At 40.7% G+C, this 16,519-nt stretch overlaps 1 pseudogene; it reads right to left on the minus strand.

The window, feature by feature from the left end:
• Nucleotides 1-8,370: 8,370 nt before the first annotated feature.
• Nucleotides 8,371-10,056, minus strand: LOC147463249 (uncharacterized; annotated as a pseudogene).
• Between the last annotated feature and the right edge of the window lie 6,463 nt (nt 10,057-16,519).

A 16,519-nucleotide genomic window follows, 5' to 3' on the forward strand; every position in this document is an offset into this window, starting at 1 on the left:
CAATGATCAGCAACCTCACATCAAGGTTTGTAGGCTACTCAGCGATGGAGATGAAGATTTGAGTAACCATGCAGTTTCTGCAAGTGCCAAATAAAGAGAGGAAAATCAGATACCAAAAGGCACTGAATGCGCTTAAAGACCGCCTCGCTAGCCGCCAGCCCAAAGACTATTTCAGCCCATAAAGCTGTGTCAAGGGACGACACAGGCGAGGAGGGGGGGAATGTTAGTAGCAAGCTAACAGGGATACCATTTTTTGAAGTTCTCATTGTAAAACACTTATTATTTTGATAAATTGAGAATATTGTAACTCCTATTCTCTCGGATAAACTCTATAATTAATGAGCCGGGGCTACGAGCTTCCAGATTGTATCATCCTGTCATTACCCATCTTTGATAGAACTCCCAGATTATTAGTTTTGACCACCAAAAACCTTGGCTAAGGTATAAAAGCCAATTTTTGTAAGTTATTTTTAAGTTTTGGATAATGAGATACACAGCGTGAGATAACGGCGCTCACTCCTCTCCTTCTCGCGCTTCCTACTCCCTCCCCAGTTGTCACATTGCAATTGCATTTGTTGCATTGCAACCGTAGGTAAGAGCTCTACGCATTGACGTAAGCAGTCACGGAGTTTCGTAGCTTTTGGTGTCGTTGACCTGCGGCCTAATTTCATCATAACTAAGAATTTACACTTTCAAATCAAAAACTAAGCATAGGCGGGGTATTGGGGCATCATTGCTAAGCATTTAGATGCATTTTGGGTCAAAAACGACTAGGTCAAAAATCCACTGCTGTTAATAATTGCGATTTTAAAACTTGACCTAAAGTGGGGTATGAGACCATAAGTATGTGTGCTTAGGTCTTATAAACATAGCCTAGAAGTTTTGTTACGTTTGGATATCATTTGATGCTGTAACGGATGTGATTTGTTTGCCGATGAGCGATTGACTTTTGGTAATTTCAGTCACTTGAGTGTAGCTTGAGTTAGATGCGAGTTGTTAGTTGTTTTTTGAGAGATTGAAAACCTCATGTAGCCTCTATGCACTAGTCGAGTCACCTTTATCCCCCATGGATTGACAATTTGATCGTGGTTCTCGCTAATACTGCAATAAGATAGGATGACGAGGTTAGACATGCGTCCCACACATTGATTGGTGATTTCTGCTTGACTTGTCTTCTTGTATGGGATTATGTGGTCTTTAGTAATGATGAAGTTATTATAGTGGTTATCTGAATGTTTGTTTTGTAGTAACAAATGGATTTTAAGGCAACGTCTGAATACTTTACCAAGGGAAACAAGGTTTTGGCCATAGTATTCAACAATATGGCAATGTGATTATTGAGGGGTACAAGGGAACTCTTTTACCTAGAGATTAGGACCAATGTCTTTGCAATTCCAGGAACCACAACTTGTCGGAAGAGTGGTAACCATAGTTACCTTACTTGTCAGCAAGAACCTTTCCACCAATTCTTTATCTATATTGATGATAGCCCGAGGTATTGGTTTTTCAACCTCAAACTACTTCAACTTTGGATGTGGCTAGACCTAGAGGATATGTACTACTACTTGAAAATGTGTTCACAAATGCCAAGGATTATTGATATTGCCAAGAAGTTTGAAGCACTTGCAGGTATCATATGGAAAGAAAAGCTAGAAGATAACTGTAGACCATGTTGTCTTGTGGGAGGTCTAAGAGTTATGAGAGTTGAAAGAGTATTTAGAGAGTTATCCCCAAACCATCAATAATGTTGTATGAAACCATAAAAATCAAATTTTGATGAATTAAGAGCATACACTCAATTTTGGTATACATGAGTATTCAATCTTCTCTCTGCTTGTCTTGTTTTTAGTGGATCTTCTTAACCGTCTGTATGAACTCCCAAGTGAGGGAGACATCAAAGTTCAAGGATATGTTCTTTATCTTAAGCTATGCTAGCTCACTCCTAGATATGCCAAGCCACAAAATTATCCTTAGGAAGAAGGCACTCATGCTCAATCAAGGATATGGCTTCTGTGATAAAGTCATAATTCAAGTCTAGAAGAAGTCAGATAGCGACAACTGATTCTATTATGTACCTCAATATTGGTTTAGTAGAGTCTATGGACCCATTCTTAAGTTCAATCTCAAAATGTCATTATTACTCTCAACAACTATGAGAAGCCTAGATGTGCTTGGAACTTAGCTAAGGCATATCCAATGGCACTGAACTCAATAGGTATTTGTGTAGAGATGATGTCAATGAACAATACTCCCATGTAAACGTCTTTCATGTGTTACGACCTACAGATACCTCTCGAGGGGAAGACTGATATGAGAAAGAGGATCTAGCTCTCACTACACAAGTAGACATTCTAAACTTTGATACCCAAGATGTAAGTAAATAAAAGGGTAGAACCTCGATTGTAGGGACCAAAATTGGTTCATTGAACTTTTTTGTATTTATGCACATTCTTTGAAGTAACGTGTAACCTTTTATCATTTATAATCGAAATATTTTTATTTTCATATGATTTAAATTGCTTTAAGGTCATAATATTTTGAGTCTAACATATGTTTGATTAGTTCTAACTAACTTGAAGGATGGGTGTGTGTGTGTGTGTGTGTGTGTGTGTGTGTGTGTGTGATGACTGACATTCTATCTCCAATGATATGGGTGGATATACTCTCTCACCTTATGGTGGAAGAGCATCTTCAAATCGGAGTGAAACTACAAGGGCTTATCACAACCACGCACGATGGGGAAGAAAAGAGAAGGTTACTATCAATGGATTGTATTGTGCCAAATACATTCCAAGCATGGTACCATTACACTGTGGGAAATCTAGAATTTAGACCACCAATGCATAAACCTTCACCTATGGGAAGTATCGAGTAGGTGCAATCCAAGCTAGAGAAGGAACTCATTGTCACTAACTAATGATTGTATACAAATGCTCATGAACTTGCCTTGAGACTAGCAAAAGAAACATGGATAGCTAGGAACATACTTTCCTTAGTAATGGCAATGTGATACTTCAATATTGTCATGTTTAATGTATGGGGTCATCAGTGTCTAGCTAATGTACAAACACTCCTTTAGCTCAGTATCCTAGAAGTTATTCTTTGACTTGTTTTGAAAATCCATAATCCACAACCCTCACATTGTAAAGATTTTGTACAAGCCTACAATCGACCCAAGTGCTTAGCAGATTGTGCAAGCATACAAAGCACTGATGGATGAGACTCATCAGACAAGTTTCCCAAGGACTCTTCTTATTTTGATGACTACATTAATTACAAAAATGCAATGGTTCATAGCAAGATGGGATTACATGTTCATAGACCCTTGGGGAGGAGTATCTCTCACATAGGGCCCCTAGCGAGCCCTATGGCAAAATATTGGTATTTTCATAGCCCAACACCAATGAGATGGTAAGAGATTGCCATGAAACTTACCAGGGGTGGAGACCCATACAAAGTTTCATGGCCTTTGATTACCATCTCATTGGTATGGGATTTCACAATCATCAATCTTATACCATAGGGCTCCTTGAGGGCCCTATTGGAAAAAAAATTGGACTTTGCAATCTCCAAAACTTGCGAGATGATTAAAAAATGTGTCCATGAAACTTTGCAAGGGAGATTATTAGTTGCTTCATCAATCTTTTCATAGGTTCATTGACTTAAGTTACCATTGCATTCATATGGGGCTGCACAATTGCTAAATTTTTCCATAGGATCCTTTTTAAGCCCTATGGAAGAAAATTGGAGTTTGCGCAACCAGTGAGACAGTAACCGATGGCCACGAAACTTTGCAGGTCAAAGACTAGGGCGCATTACCCTCCCTTGCATAATTTCTTATTTTTTGATTATATCCTCGAGTATGGGATTACACAATCACCAATTTTATGCCATAGGGCTTCCTAAGGGTCCTATGGCAAGATATTGGCATTTGTGCAGTCCCGAACCTTCACGATGATTAGCAATGGCCATGAAACTTTGGAAGGATTGTGATTAGATTGAATCACCTACCCCTACAAAGTTTCATGGACTTCGGTTACCATCTCTTGGGTATGCAGCTACACAATTGTTAATTTTTTTCCATAGGGCTTGCTGAGGACCCCATGGAAAAAAAATTGGCCCTTGTGTAGTTCCAGATTAGCAAGATAGTATGCGATGGCCATGAAACTTTGTAGGGAGAAGAACTAGGGTTTATTATATATCCCTACACACTTTCATGGCATTTGGTGACCGCCTCGTCTACATGGAGCTGCATAATCACCAAAAATTAGCGTTTGTGTAGCCCATCGGGTGAGATGCTAAACGATTGCCATGAAACTTTGCAAAAAGCAAAAAGTAGGTCACCTATCCTTCCAAAGTTTCATGCCCTTTAGCTACCATCTTGTTTGTATGGGATTGCACAATTGCCAGTTTTTTGTCATAGGGATCATTGAGGGTCCTATGGTAAAAAGTGGAGTTTGTGCAATCTTAGACCGGCAAGACCATAAGAGATGGCCATGAAAATTTGTAAGGGTAGAGACTAGGTTGCATTACCTACCCCTCTAAAGTCTCATGGTTACCATCTCATTGGTATGGGACTGCATAATCACCAATTTCTTGCCATAGGGCTCCTTGAGGTACCTATGGTAGAAAATGGACATTTGTGTAGTCCTAGACCAACGAGATAGTGAATGATGGCCATAAAACTTTGCAAAGATAGCTAGTAGGCAACATTGACTACCATAGAAAAGTTTCATGGAATTTAGTTACTATCTCATTTGTATGGGGCTACACAATCATCAGTTTTTTTCCATAGGGCTGGTTGAGGTCTCTATGGCCAAAAATTGGAGTTTGTGCAATCTCAATCCGCCAACATGGTAAGCGATGGCCATGAAACTTTGTATGGATGTAAAGTAGGTTGCATTATATTCCCCAAAAACTCTCATGTCCTTCATCTACCATCTTGTTAGTATGGTTTTTTGATAATAGTCATTCTTTTGCCATAGGGTCCTTATCAAGCCCTACTGCAAAAATTTGGCATTTGTGTAGCTTCAGACTTTTGTCGAGACAATTTGTGATGACCATGAAACCTTGTAGGTTTGGAGACTAGAATGCATTGCATGCCCTTGTAAATTTACATGTCCTTTGATTGTTGTCTTGTACTTATGGCACTACATGACACATTAAGCGATGACCATGAAATTTTGTAGGGATAGGGATTAGGATGTGCTACCATTCTTCCCTGCAAAGATTCATGGCCTTCATCTCCCACCACATTAGAATAGAGCTGGAAAATTGCCAATTTATTTCATAGGGTTCTTAGTGAGCCCTATGGCTAAAAATTGATATTTGTACAACTCTAGACCGGTGAGACAATAAGTAATGGCCATGAAACTTTGTAAGTGTGATGAGTAGGGTGCATTACCAGCCTCTAAAAGTTTCATATCCTTTGGTTATTGTCTCATCAATTTGAGGGTGCATAATTGCCAATGTTTTGTCATAGGGTCCTTAGTGAATCCTATGGCAAAAGGTTGGAGTTTGTGTAGCCCAACACCGATGTTACATTAAGCGATGGCCATAAAACTTTTCACCCAGAGGGAGAATTACCTATCCATGCAAATTTAAGTAGCCTTTGGCTACCTTTTCATTGTTATGGGACTAAAGAATTTGCTACAAGACGATAAGTGATTTCCACAAAACTTTGCAAGGGAAGAGAGTAGGATGCATTACCTATTTTTTCAAAGGCTTCACAATCACTAATTTTCTTCCATAGGGTTCTCTCAAGACTGTATGGTAAAAAAATTACGTTTGCGTTGTTCTAAAAGGATGAGATGATAAGCGATGGCCATGAAACCTTGCATGGATAGGGAGTACAATCATTTCCAACCCTACAATGTTTCATTGAGTTCGGTTATTGTCTTGTCTATTTGGGGCTGCACAATTGCCTATTGTTTGCCTTACGGCCTTTAGCGAGCCTATAGTAAAAAATTTGCATTTGCAGAGCCTTAGTTCTAGGAGACGGTAACCAATGGGGCCATGCAAATTTGCAAAGGTGGGAAGAAGAATGTATTACCTACCCCTTTAAAAAAGAATCACCAATTTTTTTTCCATAGCTCATTGTGGGCCCTATGGTAATTAGTTGGCAACTGTGCAATCCTATACCGATGAGATTAAAGGCATTGAAATTTTGCAAGGGTCAACAATAGGGTGAATTATCCACACGTATAATGTTGCATGGTATTTTTCTACCATCTCATCAATATGGGGTTGCACAATGGTTGATTATTTTTCATAGGGCTGTGAGGGTGTTGTGGCCAAAAATTGGCATTCACGCAATCCGAGACTGGCCAGATGGTATGTGATGGCCATGAAACTTTTTAGGGATAGGACGTAGACTACATTACTTGTCCCTATACAAATTTCCATGGACTTTGCTTATCATATTATCTCTATGGAACTGCATAATCACCAATTTTTTTCCATAGGGCTCGATGAACACCCTATGGCAATAAGTTGGTATTTGTGCAATCATAAACCAATAAGATGATATGTGATGGCCATGAAACTTTGCAAGGATAGGGAGCACATTGCACTACCCACCACTACAAAGTTTCATGGCCTTCAATTACCATCTCACCGGTATGGGGCTGCACAATCATCAAATTTTGGCCATAAGGATTGTTGAGAGCACTTACACAGTCCCTGACCGAGGAGACGATAAGCAATGGACATGGAAGTTTATAGGGGTGGGGCATAGGGTGCATTAACTACCCTTGAAATGTTTCATGGGCTTCAGTTATCATCTTGTCTGTATAGGCCTACACATTTGCAAGGTTTAGGCCCTAGGATCCTTAGCAATCCCTATTGCAAAATATTGGTATTTGTTTAGCCCAACACTAGTGAGACAATAAGTGATAGTTATGAAACTCTGTAGGAAAAAGAAATTGGATGTATTACTTGTCCCTACAAATTTTAATGTCCTTTGGTTACCTTCTTGTCGGTATCCAATTGCACAATCGCCAATTTTTTCATAGGGATTGCCTAGGTCCTTAGTATGGAAAAAAAAGTGTCATTTGTGTAGTCCTTGACTTGCAAGATGGTAAGCAATGACTATGAGAGTAGGCTGCATTTTGTACTTCGGTTACCTTTTCATCGTTATGAGACTACACAATCACCATAGGGATTGGTCAGGACCTTATGGTAAAATAATGGCATACGTGCACTCTAAACCAATGAGACAATAAGCGATGGTCATGAAACTCTAAAAGGACTAGGACTAGGGTGCATTATTGGCCCTTGCAAACTTTCATGTCATTTGGCTACCTTCTCATCCGTATGATATTTCACAATCATGATTTTTTGCCATAGCACCCTTAGCGAGCCATCAAACATTGGCATTTACAAAATTTCTAATCAACTGAGACGGTAAGGGATGGCCAAGAAATTTTTCTAGGATGGTGAGTAGGATAAATTAGGGTAAAGGTACCTGTATACATACACCTAACAAAAAAGATGTAATTTTTTGGGGGGATTTTGCAAATCTAACATTTGAAAATATATTTAGATTTGTCTTTTCAAGGCGCTTTCTTCAAGACTAGCATTATACTACTTTGGTAGCATTGCATGGTGTGATGGACAAAAGCAGATCGGGGTGATCTTATGGTAGAGTAGGTGGATTGCAGGTTGAACCTGATCCAAAGAGGAGGAGAGATCTTAGAAGGGAGGCCTACTACTAGGGGGGCTTCTGAGGAAGTCCGTGACCTAGGGGGCCACTCTGGAGAAACTGCAGTGGGATTGGCCAAGGTGTTGAAGGGCCGCCAGCTGCAAGTGAAGGAGTATCAAGGGATGCAATCAAAGGGTGACTTGAAAGTTGAGGGTGACTCCCACATGGGCTGAGATCTATCAGTGGTGGGAAAAAGCGAGCATTAGAGACTCAATATAGAGGAGACCGAGTGATAGAAGGAGTTGAAGGGGGTCAAGAGTCCAGATTGAAGGGTTGCTTTTGGGCACGCAGCAACATCATTTGCAAGGTTGTGATTAGGCTGCAAGCAGGAGGAGAGAGGGTCAAGATCTGCACGTGAAGAAGGGCCAAGAGTAGCAAATAATGATGCTACTTTGGTAGCACTGCAAGATGTGATGGTTAAAACTAGATTGGGATGTTCTTTTGGTAGAGCAAGTTGATTGGAGGTTGGACCTGATCCAAAGAGGAGAAGAATTTGAATGCTAAAAGGCACTACCATAGGATAGAGCTATAGAAGGGAGGCCTACCACTAGGGGGCTACTGAGGAAGCCTCTGACCTCCAAGGGGGCCGCTTAGGAGTAGCTACAATGGGATTGGCCGAGGTGCTGAATGGCTGCCAGCTACAAGTGAAGGAGTGTCAAGGGCTACAATCAAAGGATGACCTGCGAGCTACAAGTTGAGGAGAGCTGAGAGCTGCCTGCTGGAAGGGGCCTAGGAGCAAAGGGAGGACCATGAACTACAGGAAAATAGTGCTATAAGCTATCCATAATCAGAACAAAGAGGGCTTGCAGAATCAACCAAGGACTTGCTAGGAGGTTAGACCAAGGATTTTTTTTGCAAAATTCCATCATTCTCACTACAAGAGGTCGTGCAGAAGTCAACGCAGGTATCAACGAAATAGCGCCAATTTTTAAACTAAAAAACGCTAAAATAAGCCTCGAAAGAGACGCCGGTATCGTAGCGTCGGTATGACTATTGGTGTGGCAGGCATCGGAGTAGGCCTATTAATAGGCTTTGAAATAATCAACGGATCAAGCACCGGTATTAGTAAAATAAATTCCGGCGTTGATTTCATTAGCTCTACCGACGGTGTTACCATAACCTGTACCGACGACCAAAACCTGGAATTTTTTTTTGGGCAGAGAGGGCTGGGAACTAATGCTGCATGTACTGCAGCAAAAGAAAACAACCCTCTCTGTCCAAAGGAAGAGTGCACAAGCAACCACACTCCACCTACAAGCTGACACTAAAGAGCGAGTGTATGACAATTAGCAAAATTTAGAGAATAACATAAGTTGTTAACATGATTAAAACATGAGTCGAAAACTGTAAAACCATACCTTAACCATTACCATAACTTGCTTGTCACACCATAACCATAACCATCACACGATTGCTATACCATCATAGCAAAACCATAACCATAACCATCACCTGAACCAAAACCATAACCATAACCTTGCACAACCATAACCATAACCATAGCCTTGCACAACCATAACCATAAACCATAAACATAAGTTGACTGTCAAACCTTAACCATACCATAAACATAACCATAAACCATAGAAATAAGTACTACAAAACTGTACATATGCAAATAATCACTGAGTGAGAAGCCCTCATGGTAAGGGCTCCCAATTGACGTCCTCTCCCTCCTCCTGCAGGAGCTGGGTCAAAAGGGCCACAAGTCCATGCTTGTACCCATACTTCTCCTCTTGGCGTGTCGAACGGCGCTTTACGGCACCTTCCTGCAAAATTATGGTTTAATCATTAGATAAATCTTCAAATAACATATATACTATCAATAATTAAAGCATATGTATAATACTTACAAACTCATGTCGAAGCGTATCGTAGCCTCCACTCCCAAGATGTGATGCTCCAGCAGACTCCAAACGTGCTCTGGCTGCATCTCTCTGCTGCTGAAATCTATTGGGATTGTCTTGTGTCTCTCGTGCAATCCCAATCCACTCCTCTGCGTCCAACCATGCCAGCTTGGGATCGCCGTCATTGAACCTGTCTCTGGCCTCTGTCCGACGGTGTGACATTGTGGACCTTGCCACGCTCAAAATCCAGGCGTTCCAGACCTGATTGTATCCCTCTGCCGGCCTGTACTCTCTCTGAATGGTGTCAATGATGTAATTCTTTCTCTCAAGATTGATATTTTCCCAAATCTCCATCACAGTGTGACCAAAATGAATCGTACAGAGCTGTCGAATCCTCTATCGCATTTCCTTTCCCACCCTATCTGCCACAACAGCCCCATCCCTGCTCCTGTACACCTTGCTAGGATCATGCTCGTGTGATCCCCAAGGTGTACGTGGTGTACCCATTGGTGAACTATCTACTAAAGAGATGGGTGGACACTCTCTTGATGGTGTGGATGCATCGATAGAACCGCTACCACAGCAACCACCACCTCAAAACGATGACGACGTCGTCTCAAGGATGAACCACCCATCGGTGTAGAGGGCACACGAGTCCTAGGTGTAGGGGGCACACTAGACTGAGGTGTGGGGCCGCTCGGTGTAGGGACCACACTAGTCCCAGGCGTAGGGTCGGCCGTAGTACGTCTAGAGGTACCTGCACCTACACCCCAAAGGTGCTGTGCCATCACGATTTGCTCTGGTGTGAATTGAGACAAAAACGAGCCCATCTGCTCGGGTGACATGCCAGTCGGAGTGACTGGAAAACTAAAACTAGGAGAGTAGGGCTCATCGTCATCGTCCATGGCTAATCATACACAAACAACACCCACAAAATACGTTAGTTTATGTAAGAAATGCTTAATCAATACAAACAACAAATCATCGAAACTGCTACACAAATGAAACAAATCAACGAAACTGCTACATAAATGACCAAAATCTAAAGTGTATTGTAGACTAATAAAAAGATCTTTACAAAAGGTTTCGTAGCAAAATTCATTAGTTAATCTCTCATCCTCTATGAGATCTACTGCACCAAAGATGTCTATCTCAATTTGTACTTCCGCATTTTTGTCATCGAACTCTACTTCTTCGTCGCTCTCCGCATCACCTTCACTATTTGACACCTCATCTCTAGATTCAGACAATTGCTCAATGCTGACATCCACCTCAAAATCTAAACTTAAAGTTGGAGTCGGTCTTGCGCTTTGTTCATGAATCACCTCTTTGAGCTCAACATCCAATCCTTCACACACTTGCTTGCTACGTGGAGCAACTTGAACAACATACAACCAGCACGGTTTAGATAAATCATTCTCATCATTTTCTATCCATAGTGGATCGGGTATGAACGCAACTTGTTCACATTGCTGCAGAAGTACGAATGTATCCCCCACGTCTGTCCACACCCGCCTAGAGTTCCTTGAATCAATCCATTCTTGTCTTTGCGCACAGTTGCATTAGGGCCGCTGGTAATAACTTTGAACCACTTGACATCAAAGATAAACATATCAAACTTTCTAAAGCTAGTCTTCAAGATGTCTTGGATGTAGCCAAAGTATTCAAGCTGGCCAATCTCTGTATTCTCATCCCTGGCACTACTCCTACTTTCTTGGACGAAGCTTGCCCTACCACCACTGTCAAAAGTGACCCTTTGTTTGTTGATCCATTGCACTCTGAAGTGCTTCCATGCGACCACAAAGTTCCATATTTGTGATACTGCAGCCACAAAATTGAAACAAACTAAAAGTTATTAAAGCAAACTAATTTTCATGTAATGCTCAAAAAGGAAGTTGTGAAATGTACATGCCAATCGCAACCCCTTGACATCTCCTCTTCCTCTTCAATAATCAACACTCCACTCCTCTTTGCCTATGAGAGTGTCGCATCTAACCACCGCCCAGTTGGAAAGTCAAGCAATTTTTGAAGATGGTCTGGAAAAGGAAGGTTTCTAGTTGCATGGTTGTGCTTGAATTGAAGGTGATCTATCAAACATTGTTGCTTTTCGCCTTCGTACCTCTCTAGCCACTTTTGCATGATGTATGAGTTGAGAAGGCAAAATCTTATAACCTTTTCTCGTATTGTGATGTCCATTTTCCTAACGATGCCTTGTCCCTGCGGCTCATCCCCTGTCACCTTGACGTTGACCTCTGTAGTCCACATTCGGGGCATCTCTAGATCAATTGAGACAAAAAATTCACTGATGAGGACAAGAGACTCTTGTACAAGCCGTCCTTCGGCCATGCTACCCTCGGGGCGAGCCCTTTGACAAACAAACCCCTTTAAAGTCTTCATAAATCTCTCCAAGAAGAACATCCACCTACTATGGACCACCCGAGCAACTACAACTTCATTGACCACATGCACAAGTACATGCATTTGGATGGTAAGAATGTTTTTTGGAAAGTACTTCTCGACCATGCACACTGCTTCAATAGCATTTAAGCGTGATGCATCGATGTTGTATTCTCTTATCTCTTTTGAGCTGATCCAGCGTACCAACTCACAGATTTTGTAGATTTCTTCTAATTTCATCTGTCAAACAACCCTTTATGGAAATTGGTAAGATGAACTGTAAAAATTTGTGCCAATCGTGGGACTTAAGACCACTGAGATTGTCATCTCTCGTAAAAGCCGTTTTCAAACATCGCATGCACCTTGTGGGAGTCTTGAATGAAGATATAGTCTTCTTCACTTTTTTCTCTTCTGCGCAACTCAGAAACCATGGACCTTTTGGTATAGACCACTTTCCATTGGGTTTAAGTCAAGGCCACATCTCTGGCGTTCGACCCACAGCCTGCAGGTCATCTCTTTGGGCCTTGCTCTCCCTTTTTCCAGTGATGGTCTTCTAGATGATCTCCCCCACATTCTTGAAGATGTGCATTGGGTTGAGCACATGATTAATCAATAGGTCACTCCAGTATGGGAGATCATGGAAAATATAAAGTCTTTTCATTCCAAGTGGCATCCAATCTCCCCTCTCCAACCACATGTTTTTCCAATTGCTCGCTTTCAGTGGATGCATGTCATGTTTGCATATGTTTGGTCCACGTAGCTCATGTCCTTCAAGCAGAAATCTACCATGCTCCTCGTAAATTGTCTTGCTCAAATGCTCAAGAGCAGTAGAAGCCAAGGCGAGGACCACATTTTGGACATGTATGATTGCCCAAGTAACTCAAGCCTGAAACATCACATATTAATATTTAAAAGCATTGACATATCCATGAATCACATGCGTGTGAGGGTTTTAAAGACACTTACCTAAGAACTCACCGAACCCTGGCCAATCGTGCATGGTACACATGAGAATGCCTTGCACATATACATTCCGTTGTCCGATTGGTTGGGACATATCAACCACATCGATTCATATCCATAAGATTTAGAGCTCTTCTATAAGTGGTGCTAGTTAGACGTCCATGTTCTTTGCTTTGTACTTTCCTGGGACGATCAATGACAACAACAGATGGCCCTTCTTGATAGAGAGCCATGGTGGAAGATTATAATTAACCAGACAAATACGCCACGTGCTCGATGACGAACTCCATAATCCGAATGGGTTTACTCCGTCCATTGCCAGACCAAAGCGCATACATCGAGGCTCGTTCTTAAATGTAGGCCAACTTTTCTCCATGTGCTTCCATGCACAAGAGTCAGCAGGTACCCGCATAACATCATCTGTCAATCTAGTATTTGAGTGCCATGTCATCAAAGCGGCTATGGACTTGCACCTGAACATGCTCTTTATTCTTGGAATGATAGGAAAGTGTCGAAGGACCTTTGCTGGGATAAATTTTCCTTGTGTGTCCTCCCTGTACCTGTTTGATCCACAATTGGGACATTGTTCCAGGTTTGGATACTCATTGCGAAAAAGTATACAATCATTAGGACATGCATGTATTTTTTGATAATCCAAGCCCAAATTAGTAAGAAGCATTTTAGCGGCTGGACGGGTAGGGGGCATGCGATTCCCTTTTGGCAAGATTTGCTCATTCAGCAACCTAACGTTACATGAACAAGTCAACCCTTTGATCACTTTATATGAACTATAATTTATATTTTACCATGCTTAGGAAATATGTTGACCTGAAAAGCTCTGTGATGACTGAGGCGTCAGAACAACCATAGATAGACTGCAAATTAAGCATTGCCAATGCGGTACGGAGAATTAAGATTTTTGCACCAGTGTAGAGAGTCATATTGCGTACAAGACTTTGCATCATCTCTCCCTCCTCATCGTTGCTATGATGCCATCGATATGAACGGAATGGCTGAGGTTGGTCCACAGTACTACGTTCAATGTTGTCGCCTTCTATGTTGGAATCCATATCAAAGAACACGCCCAACATCTGCTCCATCTCTACTTCTTGAAATGCCGCTTCAGGTATTGGTTGGGAGGACTCAGTCGATGGCTACTCGTTTGAAAATCGTCTTCTCTGGGATGAAGTTGGAGCAATATCTACTTGCAGACTTTGAGCTTCAATCTCTAGACCATGAGATTGATAACGCAGATCTTGTGCTTGCTCTATCGGAAAGAGACCGTGATTGCGTACGTGTTGGTCGCAGATTTTTTGTTTTCGAAAGATCTGATGCTTGCAATGCATACAAGGACACTCCATCCTATCGTCCATACTTTATCTAGCAATGATGCAACAAATAATTAAAACACTTTAGTTGTTATAACTACAAGCTATAACAACCTCACATTCTCTAGCCATGCCCGATCCCCGCACACCTGGTCTAGAGGTGCACGGAGATTAGGACCACACGGCAATAATCTCATCTTTATTGGTCAATGACTATATATTAAAGTTCTTGAAGTTTGTGTGCACTTTTGAAGTTCGATCACATTTTTTCAACTATTTTCTGCTAGCTCTAACAACCTCACATTCTCTAACCAGGCCCGATCCCCACACACCTCGGTCTAGAGGTACACGGAGATTAGGACCACAGGGTAATAATCTCGTCTTTATTGATCAATGACTATATATTAAGGTTCTTTCAGTCTGTGTGCACTTTTGAAGTCCGATTGCGTTTTTTCTACTATTAATTTAACACTACCTCTAACCTAACCTATAATCTAACCTAACCAAAAACATAACCTAACCAAAGTCCATTTGCATTTTTAGAAGTACACGAGTCATCTTTGAAGTCCGTTTACGTTTTTAGAAGTACATGAGTCATCCTCGAAGTTCGATTTCGTTTTTTTTGCTATGAATTTGACGATAGCTCTAACCTAACCTATAATCGTTATGTCTAACCTATAATCTAACCTAACGTAGAACCTATACCTAACTTAACTTAATATTACCTAACTTATAACATCTACCTAACTTATAACCTAACCTACCCGAAGTCTGTTTGCATTTTTAGAAGTACACGAGTCATCTTCGAAGTCCGATTGCATTTTTACTACTATTAATTTGACGCTAACTCTAACCTAACCTATAATCGTTATGCCTAACCTATAATCTAACATAACGTAAAACCTATACCTAACCTGACTTAATGTAATCTATCTTATAACATCTACCTAACCTAACCAAAGTCCATTTGCGGTTTTAGAAGTACAAAAGTCATCTTCGAAGTCTAATTGTGTTTTTAGAAGTACACGAGTCATATTTAAAGTCCGTTTGTATTTTCTCGACTATTATGCCGTCGATAGCTCTAACCTAACCTATAATCTCACCTAACCTATAACCTAAACCTAACCTAATATAAAAACAACACAATGGTGAGGCGTTTAGCAAAACGACAAGCCATATAGCTTGTCCACGATGCATATGCGATATGGGCAAGCTCTATGGCTTGCCAATTTGGCAAACGGCTCACCATTGTGTTGTTTTTAGAGTTGCGAAGCGATTTTATGGCCTCAAAACCGTTGGCACACATATAGACAACACAATCGCAAGCCGTTGGCAATATGGCAAACCATAGAGCTTGCACACAATGCATACGCCTTGTGTGCAAGCTTTATGGCTTGCCGTATTGCCAAACGGATCGCCATTGTGTTGTTTTTAAAGGCACGAGGTAATTTTAGCGCTTGAAAATCTCTCGCAAACATATAGACAACACCATAGCGAGCCGTTTGACAAAACGACAAGCCATAAAGCTTGCCCACAATGCATATGCACTGTAAGCAACATCTATGGCTTGCCGTATTGCCAAATGGCTCGCCTGGTGTTATTTTAAGACTTGAAATCCGCTCGCGACATATAAACAACACAATGGCAAGCCGTTGGCAATATGGAAAGCCATAGAGCTTTGCCCACAATGCATATGTGTTGTGGATAAGCTTTATGGATTGCCGTATTGACGAAGGGATCATCATTTTGTTGTTTTTAATATGCGTTGTGGGTAAGCTAGCTCTATAGCTTGCCGTATTGTTGAACGTAGTTTAACTTAACTTAACCTAATGTAGCTTTACCTAACCTAATATAACATAACCTAACATAAATAAACCTAACATAGATTAACTTAACCTAACCTAACATAATATAACTTAACCTAATGTATAACATAACATAACAACGTAGCTTAAATTAACATAACCTAACTTTATCTAACTTAACTTCTAACTTAAAGTTCACCTAAAACATAAACCCCATCAACTACATAATTTGAAAAAGGACATAATTCAATAAAAAATTTCTTCAAAGCAAGATTTTTTCATAAACTTAAACAAATTTTTTTCATAATTTAAAATGAAATTTCACGTAACAAATCTTAATTTCTTTTAAAGCATTGAAAGTTTAAAGCATCAAGGTTTAAAACATTCAAAGTTTAAAGCATGAAATTTTCTTTTTTTAATATACAAAGTAATTTAAATAAACTTAATATGCAATATTTAAAGGTTTGAGCACTCACA

This window comes from Adiantum capillus-veneris, chromosome 2 (assembly GCF_014529385.1).
Source record: "Adiantum capillus-veneris isolate H3 chromosome 2, ASM1452938v2, whole genome shotgun sequence".
Taxonomy (NCBI): Eukaryota; Viridiplantae; Streptophyta; class Polypodiopsida; order Polypodiales; family Pteridaceae; genus Adiantum; species Adiantum capillus-veneris.